A 15,000-nucleotide genomic window follows, 5' to 3' on the forward strand; every position below is an offset into this window, starting at 1 on the left:
ATTCATAGCTTTTCACTATAGCTCAAATAAGTTATATGGGTCTTTTATCTTTTCTATTTTTCATTATTCCTTTACTGCTTCTACTTAAAAGAAACTTATATCCTTGTCTTCGATGTCAGGACCATCTTGTTTTTTATGTCGCCTTTTTCTTTTGCATTCCCTTTGGCCTCATTTAGATACACCCCTGAAGTTGCCCTTCGATACAAAAAGAAAGGTAGAAGTGTGTTTGCTGATGATTGGGAACAGACTTGAATCATCCATGGAATAAGACGAAATTCTAGAAGCCGACTTTATGCATAGGATCAGCGCCCAACCCCTAATCCGTCAAAACTAGTATCTGATAGGGCAAGACAGTTGCTGATGATAACGAAGTAGGTAGACTTATAAAATTCCCACAAAAATCGACATGCGTAGATACGATTGAAAACTACCGACTTGAGCGGGTTTCCAACTACCAACCCATGGATGTTTCAAATAGGGAAGTGTATGAAGAGATTGTTAAGCCAACTCTCCTTCATAACAGTGAAGTGTGGTCTCAGAATTTTGGCGTTACTATTTTTATATACAGTTTGACACAGGAATTTCTTGCACACCTCGTTCTGAAGACTTGCACCCTGTCAAACCCTTACTATGGAGTGACCAAACAGATAGTGAGGGTTGTAAAGAGAGATGGCATATGTGGTGGGTGGGGCTAAACACAAGAACTCGCCCTGCAGTAAGTGTGTGACAGGTTGCACTTCAGAGCTAGGTGTGCCAGGAATACCCGTGTCCAAGTGTACACGATCTTTCCTTTTTAGCTAAGTAATTATTACCAGAAAGTTTTGAAGTTATCACTAGCAGTTTTGTAAACTTCGCCGGCAGTTGTGTTTATTTTAGCATTCTCTGATTTGGCAATGATACCTTCTTGTACATGCGACTCTCGTCCAGTCCATTTCATGTTATTTATTCTTATTGGTTATCGCTTAAAGCTACAAAACATAAAAAATGTTGCTTACTCATTAAACTGATTATTCGTTAATGTTCTATTTTGGAAGTGCTTTAGGAAACTTCTGTTTCCTAATCATGGAACAAAATGAGAAAAGTTTCCATGCTCATTTCTGAGTTGCCAGACCCTCTACTATGATCGGGGTAATATTCTCCGAAGAAACTCCGTTTAAAACTGTAGCTTCTGAGGTGGCGTGTCCGAGAAATTATGATCTACAAGCGGAGGTAATTATGATAATGGTAACAGGGAGTACGAGGTAGGATCGAGAGACGTAAGAAGGATGGTGGTAATGATGGCTTAGGAAGAACAACCGGAGGAGGGAGGAAGTGGAGGTATTTTGCAGTATTGGATGGAAAAAAGTGGAAGGGGATCCTTTGAATGGCAACAAGGAGATTACAATTATGCCTTTTTAAAAGCGGGGACGATTATCCTCTTAAAATGCTATATAGTGTTTGAGTATGTAATTTGTTATTGCTTGGAAAATGAGGATTGCTTATGACAAATAGTAAGGAAGCAGGGTACGATGGTGAAGCACTAATGGTTTTTTTTTTTTTTTTTTTTTTTTTTTTTTTTTTTTTTTTTTTTTTTTTTTTTTTTTTCGTGTGTGTGTGTGTGTGTGTGTGTGTGTGTGTGTGTGTAAGAAGTACATACTTATATGGACATCATTATCAAATTACTTATTTCATCATTGACTTGATTGTTAATCTTTACTTGAATCTATTTATTATCATATATGTGAACGTAATTCAATTTAACATTTGAAGCGTATCTTTAACCAATCGCAGTTCCCACAATTCCCCTCCCCCGAATTAAGCCAGAGACGTTTGTTTGCCAGATGGTACTTTATGATTGCTTAAAAGTTTGCCATTACAGTTAGTATTGGAAACGTGGTGTTTGTAATGACGGGAAGGAGAAACCACAATTAGCCAGCGGCTCTCGTCTGTGATAAGAAGCATTTTAGCCGACTGTACTTCGCATGCTGATATTAATGTCGAACGAAAGGATGTTATTTGGTGATCGGATACCGAGCATTGAGCGTTTAAGGGTTGTTTGGATGAAGCATTGCGTAATTGGAAATTGGGAATGGAAGTGGCAAGAACGCCGCTGTCGATGATTTAAGAAAGCGCCAAGGCTTTGATGAACCTTGTTCTGTAGTTGGACATACTTAAACTTGCTAGTTAATATCAAGGGAAATTTTCTACATGAGATCAAATGTATTATTTGAAGTGTAAATTATCGTCTTTTTCATTTAGAAAAATTATTTCTCTTTTTCAAAAAGAAAAATTATTTTTCGTTTTCATTTAGAAGAATTATTTTTCGTTTTCATTTTTAAAAAAAAATTTTTTCATTTTCATTTAAAAAAATTATTTTTCATTTTCATTTAGAAAAATTATTTGTCGTCATATAAGAACTTTATTTCTTAAAATTTTTATTTTAATTAATCTCCTTGTTTTCTTTCCTCACTTGGCTTGTAGCATCCTGCTTTTTGAACTAGGGTTGTAGCTTAGATACTAATAATGACCACACTATTCATGCTTTTATATTATCCTGGATCGCTCTTTAATTGATTGCCTCCGTCTATCCAACATGAGAAATTATAATACCATTCTAATTTTCAGTCTAAGATAATACATGAAAATGAGTCTCTAATGAGAAATTGAAATATCATTATAATTAAAGTTTGGGACTCCTTTTTTCACAAGGAAAAATAGCCTAGTGAGGAAAGGAAACAAGGAATTAAAAAAATAATAAAAATAAAATATACTAAAAATAATAACAAAAATAAATTAGATCTTTCATATATGAATTATAAAAACTTCAAAAACCATGAGGAAGAGAAAAGAGGTTGAACAGCGTGCCCAAGTATACCCTCAAGCAAGAGAACTCTAATCCAAGACAGTGGAAGGCCATGGTATAGAAGCTATGACACTACTCCAGACTAGAGAACAATGGTTTGAATTTGGAGTGTCCTTCTCTTAGAAAAGCTGTTTACCATAGCTAAAGAGTCTGTTCTACCCTTACCAAGAGGAAAGTTGCCACTGAACAATTACATTGCAATAATTAACCCCTTGTGCGAAGGAAAATTATTTGGTAATCTGAGTGTTGTCAGGTATTTTAAGAACCATAGAGAGGGATCCAATGTGTACTGTCTGACCAGTCATAGGACCCAATAACTCTCTAGCAACAGTATCTCAACAAGCAGTTGGTGCCCTGGCCAACCTACTTCCTATCGTTTTCATAAATGGGTTGCTTTCCCTATCGGTTATATGGGTTGGGACTCCTTTTTCTTAATGTGGTTGCTTTTAATATCAGGCATTTTTGGTGGGTGGGACTTCTTTTATGTAATTGGGTTGCTTTCCCTATCAGACATTTTTGTGGGGTCTCCTTTTATGTAATTGGGCTGCTTTCCCTATCAGGCATTTTTTGGGGGACTCCTTTTATGTACTTGGGTTGCTTTCCCTATCAAGCATTTTTGGGGGGACTTCTTTTATGTAATTGGGCTGCTTTCCCTATCAGGCATTTTTGGGGGGACTCCTTTTATGTAATTGGGCTGCTTTCCCTATCAGGCATTTTTGGGGGGACTCCTTTTATGTAATTGGGCTGCTTTCCCTATCAGGCATTTTTGGGGGGACTCCTTTTATGTAATTGGGCTGCTTTCCCTATCAGGCATTTTTGGGGGGACTCCTTTTATGTAATTGGAGTGCTTTCCCTATCAAGCATTTTTGGGGGGACTTCTTTTATGTAATTGGGCTGCTTTCCCTATCAGGCATTTTTTGGGGGACTCCTTTTATGTAATTGGGCTGCTTTCCCTATCAGGCATTTTTGGGAGGACTCCTTTTATGTAATTGGGCTGCTTTCCCTATCAGGCATTTTTGGGGGGACTCCTTTTATGTAATTGTGTTGCTTTCCCTATCAAGCATTTTTGGGGGGACTTCTTTTATGTAATTGGGTTGCTTTCCCTATCAGGCATTTTTGGGGGGACTCCTTTTATGTAATTGTGTTGCTTCCCCTTCAAGCATTTTTGGGGGGACTTCTTTTGTGTAATTGGGGTGTTTTCCCTATCAGGCATTTTTTGGGGGACTTCTTTTATGTAATTGGGTTGCTTTCCCTATCAGGCATTTTTGGGGGGACTCCTTTTATGTAATTGGGCTGCTTTCTCTGTCAGGCATTTTTGGGGGGACTCCTTTTATGTAATTGGGCTGCTTTCCCTATCAGGCATTTTTGGGGGGACTCCTTTTATGTAATTGTGTTGCTTTCCCTATCAAGCATTTTTGGGGGGACTTCTTTTATGTAATTGGGTTGCTTTCCCTATCAGGCATTTTTTGGGGGACTCCTTTTATGTAATTGTGTTGCTTCCCCTATCAGGCATTTTTGGGGGGACTCCTTTTATGTAATTGGGCTGCTTTCTCTGTCAGGCATTTTTGGGGGACTCCTTTTATGTAATTGGAGTGTTTTCCCTACCAGGCATTTTTAGTGGGACTCCTTTTATGTAATTGTGTTGCTTTCTCTATCAAGCATTTTTGGGGGGACTTCTTTTATGTAATTGGGTTGCTTCCCCTTCAAGCATTTTTGGGGGGACTTCTTTTGTGTAATTGGGCTGTTTTCCCTATCAGGCATTTTTAGTGGGACTCCTTTTATGTAATTGGGTTGCTTTCCCTATCAAGCATTTTTTGGGGGGACTTCTTTTATGTAATTGGGTTGCTTTCCCTATCAGGCATTTTTGGGGGGACTCCTTTTATGTAATTGGGTTGCTTTCCCTAACAGGCATTTTTTGGGGGACTTCTTTTATGTAATTGGGGTACTTTCCCTATCAGGCATTTTTAGTGGGACTCCTTTTATGTAATTGGGTTGCTTTCCCTATCAAGCATTTTTGGGGAGACTCTTTTTATGTAATTGGGTTGCTTTCCCTATCAAGCATTTTTGGGGAGACTCCTTTTATGTAATTGGGCTGCTTTCCCTATCAGGCATTTTTTGGGGACTTCTTTTATGTAATTGGGCTGCTTTCCCTATCAGCCATTTTTGGGGGGACTTCTTTTATGTAATTGGGTTGCTTTCCCTATCAGCCATTTTTGGGAGACTCCTTTTATGTAATTGGGTTGCTTTTCCTATCAGGCATTTTTAGTGGGCCTCCTTTTATGTAATTGTGTTGCTTTCCCTATCAGGCATTTTTGGGGGACCTCATTTATGTAATTGGGTTCCTTTCCATATCAGACATTTTGGTTGGAACTCGTTTTTTTTTTCTTTCTTTATTGAGTTGCTTTCCTTACCGTGCATTTTGATTAGGACGCCTTTTACGATATTGGGTTGCTTTTCCTATCGGCCATTTTACTTCGGACTTCATTTTCATAATTGGGTTGTTTTCCCAGGCATTTTAGTTGGGACTCCTTTTACGTAATTGGGTAGCTTTCCCTATCAGGCATTTTGGTTGGAGCAACTCCTTTCTCATAATTGGATTGCTTTCCTATCAGGCATTTGGTTGGAACTCCTTTTTCATAATTGGGTTGGTTTCCCTACCAGACATTTCAGTTGGAACTCCTTTTACGCAATTGGGTTGCTTTCCCTATCAGGCATTTTGGTTAGAACTCCTTTTTCATAATTGGGTTGCTTTCCCTATTAAGCATTTTAGTCTGGACTCCCTTTACATAATTGGGTTGCTTTCCCTTATCAGGCATTTTGGTTGGAACTCCTTTTCCATAATTGGGTTGCTTTCCCTACCAGACATTTCAATTGGAACTCCTTTTACGTAATTGGGTTGGTTTCCCTACCAGACATTTTAGTTGGAACTCCTTTTATGTAATTGGGTTGCTTTCCCTATCAGGCATTCTGGTTGGAACTCCTTTTTCAGTTTTTCATAATAGGGTTGCTTTCCATATCCAGCATTTTGGATGGTGGCATTCAGCTTTTTCAATTATTAAGGTTACAGCTTTCATTTTGATTAGATGATAATACCCTTTATAAACTGGGATCTTGTTTTATTTATAGGCTCAAGTTAAATTTGGATTATTGTTTTTATGGTTAATGATCCACCCTTCCTTCATGCGATATTGTTTTTATTTACACACTGAATTGCATTTGAATTATTGTTTTTAAAGCACTTATCAACCCCACCCTTCATTTAAGAATGGCGTGGTATAATCGAGTATCACTTTACCTCGTACAAAGTCATGAAACAGTATTTGCAACTGATACTGCCGGTGCTATGTCCAAACCCCTCGAACGATACTCCTGTCCGTCACGGACGAGCGATGCAAGCCTGGTAGTCTACACATGTCAGTACACCACTCAGGACATTATGGCGAATAGATGAAAAGTAATTTAATCCATCCGGTCTCCGGGAGGGGCGAGCGAAGGAAGCATTGGTATAAAACGCCTTTAGATTCCTGTCCCGCCGTCCATCATTGCAAGATGGAAGGTGCTCTGCGGTGGAACTTTGCCTCTTGTTTTTCCACCATTAATTTTTCACTGAAGTTTTTTCCACCCTTCGCGATTACAGGTCCATTAGGAGAAATGACGGGAGTCCCCGGGAAGACGTAATAAGCCTTTTTGGCCAAGTCGTTCGTCGAATGCGATTAGGTAATGAGAGATGTGCGTGAATCATGGTGTCAGGTAATAGATTTCCGGGGAGAGTTATGGTCTTTCGTCCGGGTAATGAAATCCTCAGGGGCCTTTAATCATGGAGATTTATGGAAGGAATGAAGTTATTGATGAATTATAACGGCTGCACTCATTTCCGCTTCCCTATAGGTAGGGGGGGGATTGGTTAGATGATGGTGGTGGTCACAGTGCATCAAAGGGCCTCAGTCAGATTTCGCCAGTCGTCTCTATCTTGAGCTTTTAATTCAATACTTCTCCACTCATCATCTCCCACTTCACGCTTCATAGTTCTCAGCCATGTAGGCCGGGGTCTTCCAACTCTTCTAGTGCCTTGTGGAGTACAGTTAAACGCTGATGCATCACTGATCTAAAATTGTTGGAAAAAAATAAGTAAGTAAGTTAATGCCGTCACTAAGCAGGGACCTATTGGAACGGTAGCAGGTTGCCTTCATCTAACCCGGGATGGGAAAAAATAGAAAATTAAATATATGTTTGGTACGGAAGGGCGTGATACGATCTCTTCAGGAGAAAGATGAAGATGAAATCCAGGAACATAGAGTAAGATAAAAAATTACATTTTTTTTTTTTCATCAAAATTTTAATTACGCTATAGTTTAGTTTGATAAGATTTCTGGTTTCATGACTTGTGCTTTTGTCCGTACATTATTAATAGAGGATGTCATTGGGTATATTATTTATTACATTCAGTATAATAATAACATAACTGTTCATTTGATTTTAACGTTATCTTGAAGATAAAAAGGGTATTTAGACATTGATATCAGTTGTTTTATATTTTTAGTAAGGTTGTCTTATGAGTTTTAAGAAAACATTAATTATATTTGTCTTTTCAATTTCATGTGTGCTGTTTTTAAAATATCAATTTTGTTCACTACGTAAATGTATTTTCATACAGTTGATATTCTATAAGCATATTGAGTTTGAACAACATCCCTAATATATCTCTATCTGAGTACAATAGTAATTATGATAAACTTCACTACATAATAAAGAGCAAGTGTCTGGATATATATATATATATATATATATATATATATATATATATATATATATATATATATATATATATATATATATGTATGTATATATATAATCATGCTTTTTTTCAGTCACGCTCAGTGACAAAACATAACTACTGGTCTCATCCCATCTTTCGGGAAGGGGAGTTAGAAAGTAGCCATACCCTGGTGCGAGGGGATGTACTTATGAAAGGGGAAAGGAATGAGAAGGGTTTAATGTATGTGTGTATATCTATCTAAATATTTACCTGACACCAGACGGATTGCGTACACTAGTAATAATAATATTAACAACACAAAGTGTAAAAGACAAGACGCGGAAGAATAATTGACACCTGAAAGGGTTTCGGCGAAAGTGTGACGAAAAGATAGAAGGCGTGACAGAGGTAAAGAGGTGGCCCATTAAGGGTGTCAGGAAGGCGCAACTGGAGGATTCGAGTTTCATCTTCCCCCTTATCTCCCTCCCCCACTTCCACTATATCTCCTCCTCTTCTTCCCCTCGATACGCATCGATTCTTCCCCCTCGCGAGAATCTTGACGACGTGCCTTCTGACGGGCTCCGTTTCGGGTGCTCCCTTACGAGGAACACCTGGTTGGCATCTTCGACTTTGGAAGTGGGGAGAGAGAAAGAGGTCCTTGGTATGCTAGATGTTTGCTGTTGTTGTTTTTTTCCATAAAGTGATAGCTATGATATACTTTATTTCAGCTATTAGGCATTCATGAATATACTCGTGTACGTAACCCGTCAAAAATGATGGCTAAACATTTAGATATGCAGACATACAAACCCCCTCTCACCAGTGTATGACTACTCCATCTGCGCCGGGGGGCCCCCCCCCCCCTACACTAGGGACAGGGAGGGCTGAGCGTGACCAGAAAGATATGCGTGTATATATATATATATATATATATATATATATATATATATATATATATATATATATATATATATATAGAGAGAGAGAGAGAGAGAGAGAGAGAGAGAGAGAGAGAGAGAGAGAGAGAGAGACTTTCTTTATTATATAGGGGAGATAATGCAAGTACATAAGACAGTATCAAATACATTACATAAAGAGGATGTTACGGATGTCAACATCTGATTGTTGGATATCAATCAGGTTTAGAAGATATAGTGCTTATTATTCTTTGTATAACTTTCCTTATCTTTTTTTTCAGGAATGTCTGTTTAAATTGTCTTCCCAAAGTGGATAATAATAATTTACTACTGTATTTGATTGTCATTTATGAAGGGAATTAGAATTTTAAAAACCTCACACATTCAAATGGAGTTATCAGTTCATTCCATGTTCATGTTTGACCATCTCCCCTATATAATAAAGAGCAAGTGTCTCGTTCTATATATATATATATATATATATATATATATATATATATATATATATATATATATATATATATATATATATATATTTATACATACACAGTATATATCCGGTCATTGCCAGACGTATAACTACATAATCTCCCCCCCCCCCCGTCTCGAGTAGGTGGGAAAGGAAGTAGTCATACCCTCGTGAGAGGGAGCGCCCCAAGGAGAAAGGCGAAGTGCGTGGGAAGGGTTGAATCCCTGTGTGCGTGTATATCTATCTAAACATTTAGCCGCCATATTTGACAGGTCACGTACACTATTTTCTAATATTGATCCAGATCAGGAAGTGAATGTTTTTGCAGCCTTACTTAGATTAGAAATGACAAATATTTTTTTTGACCCAAGAATGAGTAATGTAAATAAATGAACAATATTTATCAAGATATAAGCTTTTGAGCATCATTCAAATAAAGCGCTTCCCTTTCAGGTTTTTTGATGGAAAGACTGTTTTGTCTATCATTCCTTTGTTATTATATTTTTCGCTTTTGCCGGTTCTTTTATTATGCATGCATCTGAAAACTTAATTGACACTAGTGAAATTTAAGCGAGTCTTTGCATCTCCATGAAAAAAAAAAAATCCTTTTTCAATATTCTTTTTGGTCGTCCTTCATTTGTGATTGTTTTGATTTTTATTGCTTTATCATGATGGACAATATTAAATTTGAATATCATTTACATTACATACATTTCATCCTTGGAAACGTCCCTGCCTGGTGATATGCCGGATTGGGGTTCTAGTTCTGTTATAGCTCGGTTGATTCTTGTAGTGTCTGCAACCTCACCAATCTTGTGAATTAAGGAAGGGGTTGTTTGATGGAACCTAGAGGTCTACTTACCGAGTCATCAGCAGCCATTGCCTCGCCTTCCCAAGTCCTACCTTGATGGAGAGGGCTTGGACACTAATCATATATATATATATATATATATATATATATATATATATATATATATATATATATATAATGATCAGTCTGTAGGGTATTGTCCATCGTTTTCACTCTCCCTTGTCTCTGCCATTCATGAGCGGTCTTTAGACCTTTAAATGATACATGTGGCAATGACAGTTGGCTTGTCTATGGAAACGGTTGATTTCGTCAATAAACAAGATGAACTTTCTCATTAGCCTCTCCCTTTAGTTGGGTCTATACCTTGTACCTCAGTTCTTGCTGTTTTTCCTTCATATTCTTATCCAGCCTCATTAAGTTTTTATTTCTGGGATTTTTTTTCCGTTTTCAAATTTACTTTAAAAATCTCTTTCTAGCCGCCCAATTGCTCTTGACTCCCACTCTTAATTGCCTTGTTACGGTATTGAATAACATTAAGGTTCCGGTACTATAGTAAATTTTTTTTAGGGAGGCAGATTTGCACAGACTCGCAGCGGTGCCCTTTTACCTCGGAAAAGTTTCCTGATCGCTGATTGGTTGGACAAGATAATTCTAACCAATCAGGGAACAGGAAACTTTTCCGAGCTTAAAGGGCACCGTTGCGAGTCGGTGCAAATGCGCCTCATTAAAAGAAATTGAATGTAGGTTATCTATCCTAGCTGTTATTATATATATAAATATACATACATACATACATATATATATATATATATATATATATATATATATATATATATATATATATATATATATAATGTGTGAGTAATACGGTATGTATGCATATATATCATGACATCGTAGTGAATATATATTTAATAGATTTGTTTTTTTTTTTCCTGTAGTAAAGCTTTGTTCCAGAGATTTAAAAAGAAAAACATTCGTTAATTCACACTATTCTATCTTATTTCTCTTCCTCTTTTTTTAAAAGTTTTTATAATCTATTTATGAAATATTTATTTTAGTTTTGTTACTGTTCTTACAATTTTTTATATTGTTAATTACTTTTCATGTAGTTTGCATATTTCCTTTCCTCACTGGGCTATTTTCCCTGTTAGACCTCCTGCTTATAGCATTCTGCTTTCCCAACTAGGGTTGTAGCATAACAAGTATTAATAATAATAATAATAATAATAATAATAATAATAATATCATGTTATTTCGTAGAAAGTAAATGTTTCCTTTTTCTTTCATTTCTATACTTCCTCGTGGTACACTTTGTAGGAATATGGACTTGTTTAACATATTGCATTTTGTCATTATTATGCAAGAGCACAGATGTTTCGACATTTGCTCCCATTATATATGCAAGGATTGCTGTCTGGAAGCAAAAACAAGCTTTGCTAAATTATCTAGTTTGTTCTGATGATAAGGACTAAGTATTTATTTTGGAAGTAGTATTTATTTAAAGAACTTGAAAATTTACTTTCTATATATATATATATATATATATATATATAGAGAGAGAGAGAGAGAGAGAGAGAGAGAGAGAGAGAGAGAGAGAGAGAGAGAGAGAGAGAGAGAGAGAGAGAGAGAAGACCTTGGTGAAAATACCATGTTGCACTGTTAAAAATTTGCCGTAAAAACGGTAAAAATCATGGAATAAATGTTGCCAAGTATTTACAGTTGTAAAAACAGATATATCGACGTAAGAGTGATATTACGGTCACCAACCCGTAAAAGATGACAACAAAGGAGGGTAGAATTACGGACTCCTGTATTTACTGAAATACGGCTGAGGACAGCATATTTTTACGGAGAATTTTTTTATTAAAATGACTGTCTCCTGTATTTACTGAAATACGACTGAGGACAGCATATTTTTACGGAGAATTTTTTATTAAAATGACGGGATTTTTTAACAGTATGCTTGAACAACTAAAACGATTGAGTATTTGATTATCGTACTTTAGAAATTTTTTTTGGCAATCATCGTAAACAAAGGTGTCATATTTCTGAATGGTTAAAATTGACAATCTGTTTAGAAAATTAGAATCTTTGTTTCTGAGAAATGTCATAAAGCGGCTAAAGTGTGTTTTATCTTATATGATAGGGATATGCGTCAATGCACTGTATGTGATGCTAAAGGTAGTGGCGTACCCTTTTTGTCTTTCCATTTTACCTGCGTCCTTTTTCTTCATCTTGCTGACCAACCTGTCAATTGTTACTCCATCTTGTATCGAAGTGGATGTATATGTCATAGCAGATGGGCTCTCAGCGCTGTCCCAGAATCCATAGATCCACTGTACATTTGCATTCGTAATTGTATTGATAGGTGACTTGTTAGTAAGATATTTAATCTAATATATATATATATATATATATATATGTGTGTGTGTGTGTGTGTGTGTGTGTGTATATGTATGTATATATGTATATATGTATATATATACGTATATATGTATATATATTATATGTGTATTTATATTTATGTATTTATATTATATATATATATATATATATATATATATATATATATATATATATATATATATATATGTGTATATATTTTATATATATATATATATATATATATATACATACATACATACATACATACATACATACATACACGGTCACGTGCTCAGCTTTCCCCGTCTCTCGGGTATGGGAAATGGAAAATCTAAATATTTAGCCGTCATTTTTGACGGGTAGCGTACACTACTTACCTAATATCAAAATTCATAAGTATAATTCAGTGGTCATTATCTAAAAAGAAATTAAGATGCTTTGGAACCCAAAATCACTTCCTTTTAGCTAGTGAAATCAGCCAAGCTTATGACATGTGTTTCTGCCGTTCTTAATTAGTAAATGACTCATTTGTTAGTTTTATGACTGACCTGCCAAAAGCGCCAGGTGTTATAAATAGCGTTTATACATACGTTGCTAATTAGTTGTTTGCCAAACCTATATTTGCTGCGTGAAGTATCATATTTTTTTTTTTTATCTTTTATTAGTAAATACACATTTACAATCTTATAATATGTAACATATAGATCATAGTATATTTATATGAATAATTTATTTTACTTCTAGTATATTTACTTGAGTACTTTTTTTTATTACATATACTGTATTTACAATTGCAATTTTTACTATTTATCTAAATATGTTTTTTAATAAAAAAATTATATCGACTGGTGAATATCTTTTTAATAGAAGTTTTAAATATTTCATTTACATTAAACTTATTTATCATTTTACTTTCAGAATATTTTAGTAATTGCGGGTCAGTACATGAAAATCCTAAGTATTGAAATTTAGAACATACAATATATTTTATGAAATAAAAACATAACAAACAGCATAACATAGAATCCGTATATAACGGAAATATATATAAAAAAAACTGTAAAGAACAAAGTATCTGACGATATGAATATAAAACATTAAATAAGATTTTTTTTTTCTCCTCAAAACATTTGTTTCTCCAATTGTCACGATTGCCAACATTTATTTTTGTTATTCAAGCATTATATAATTATTATTATTTTTCTTATTTTTATTATTATTATTATTATTATTGTTATTATTATTATTATTACTACTAGTGTACGCAATCCGTCAAAAATGAGGGCTAAATATTTAGATATGCACACAAACATTCAACCCTCCCCACCACCTCCCCTTTTCCTAACTACAACACAACAGTTTGGGCAATTTGTGGGAGATTGTTGGTTTCGTGTGTACCTCTCGGGGTACCCCCTCTTACAATGGCATAACTAATGCCTCTCCCACTTACCTAAGAGACGGAGAGATACCGAATATTCATACCTTTGACAGTGCCGCTCAGCGTGTCCGGAAAGAATGATATATATATATATATATATATATATAATTTATATATATAATTTTTATATATATATAATTTATATATATATATTTATATATTTATATAAATATATTTATATATTTATATAAATATATATATATATTTATATAAATATATATATATATATATATATATATATATATATATATATATATATAGAGAGAGAGAGAGAGAGAGAGAGAGAGAGAGAGAGAGAGAGATTTGCTTTATTTTATATAGGAGAGATTATTATTATTATTATTATTAGTGTTTTTGTTGTTGTTATTTAAATCTCTTAGTATCAGCAATTATTTGATAATCCTTAAATTAATATTTTTATCTAACTGCATTTTATACTATCGATAAGGTATCATCTGTACGGTATCGATTTGAATAATGATAACAATCTTTATTAGAGCAAAAGCCATAAACTGAGTTACATTAGGAGTACAGTGTTGTTACACTTATGACATCAGTAGAAAGAAAGAGATAGGAAAAAATGTATTCTATTGTTTTTTCAAGGTTGTCTGGCTTCGCTGTCCTTAATTATATCCGCAACTGGAAAGTAAATTGGTATTTCCTTTTGAAATCGTTTTCGTTCATTTACTTTTACACATTTTGGTAATTTTTATTTATTTTTTTTTTCAAAACAGGTTTTGAAGCCGTTACATTTATTAACTATATTTTGTATTATCAAGAGAATGCATATACAAGAAAACACAGATAATTGGTATATTGTAGTTCTTTGGAGAAAAAAAAATTATGAAAATTTTGATGGAAAAAGTTTTTGAAATATTCAAAGAAAGTAAGTTGAAATTTCTGTAATTTATTGTTAGTTTTATAAAAATTGGTCCATTGGTATATTTGCCCATCAGCATAATGTTATTTTCTATTTTATCATTACATTCTTTATAGTTTTTAATTTATGCAAATAATTTTTGCATCTTATTTATAATAGTTTTTGGTTGAAGCAAGTTTATAATTAGATTACATAAATTTCTTATTTGAATTTCATTTGTACTCTCTATTTGTAGTGTATAATATATTTATATACTGTACACATATATATGCGTATATGTATCTATTGTATATATATATATATATATATATATATATATAGATAGATAGATAGATAGATAGATAGATAGATAGATAGATAGATAGATAGATAGATAGATAGATAGATAGATAGATAGATATATATATATATATATATACATACACACACACACACATATATATATATATATATATATATATGTACACTTGTTATAGTATTTTAAATTATCCGTTTCTAA

The sequence above is a fragment of the Palaemon carinicauda genome, chromosome 42, assembly GCF_036898095.1.
Source record: "Palaemon carinicauda isolate YSFRI2023 chromosome 42, ASM3689809v2, whole genome shotgun sequence".
NCBI classification, from domain to species: Eukaryota; Metazoa; Arthropoda; class Malacostraca; order Decapoda; family Palaemonidae; genus Palaemon; species Palaemon carinicauda.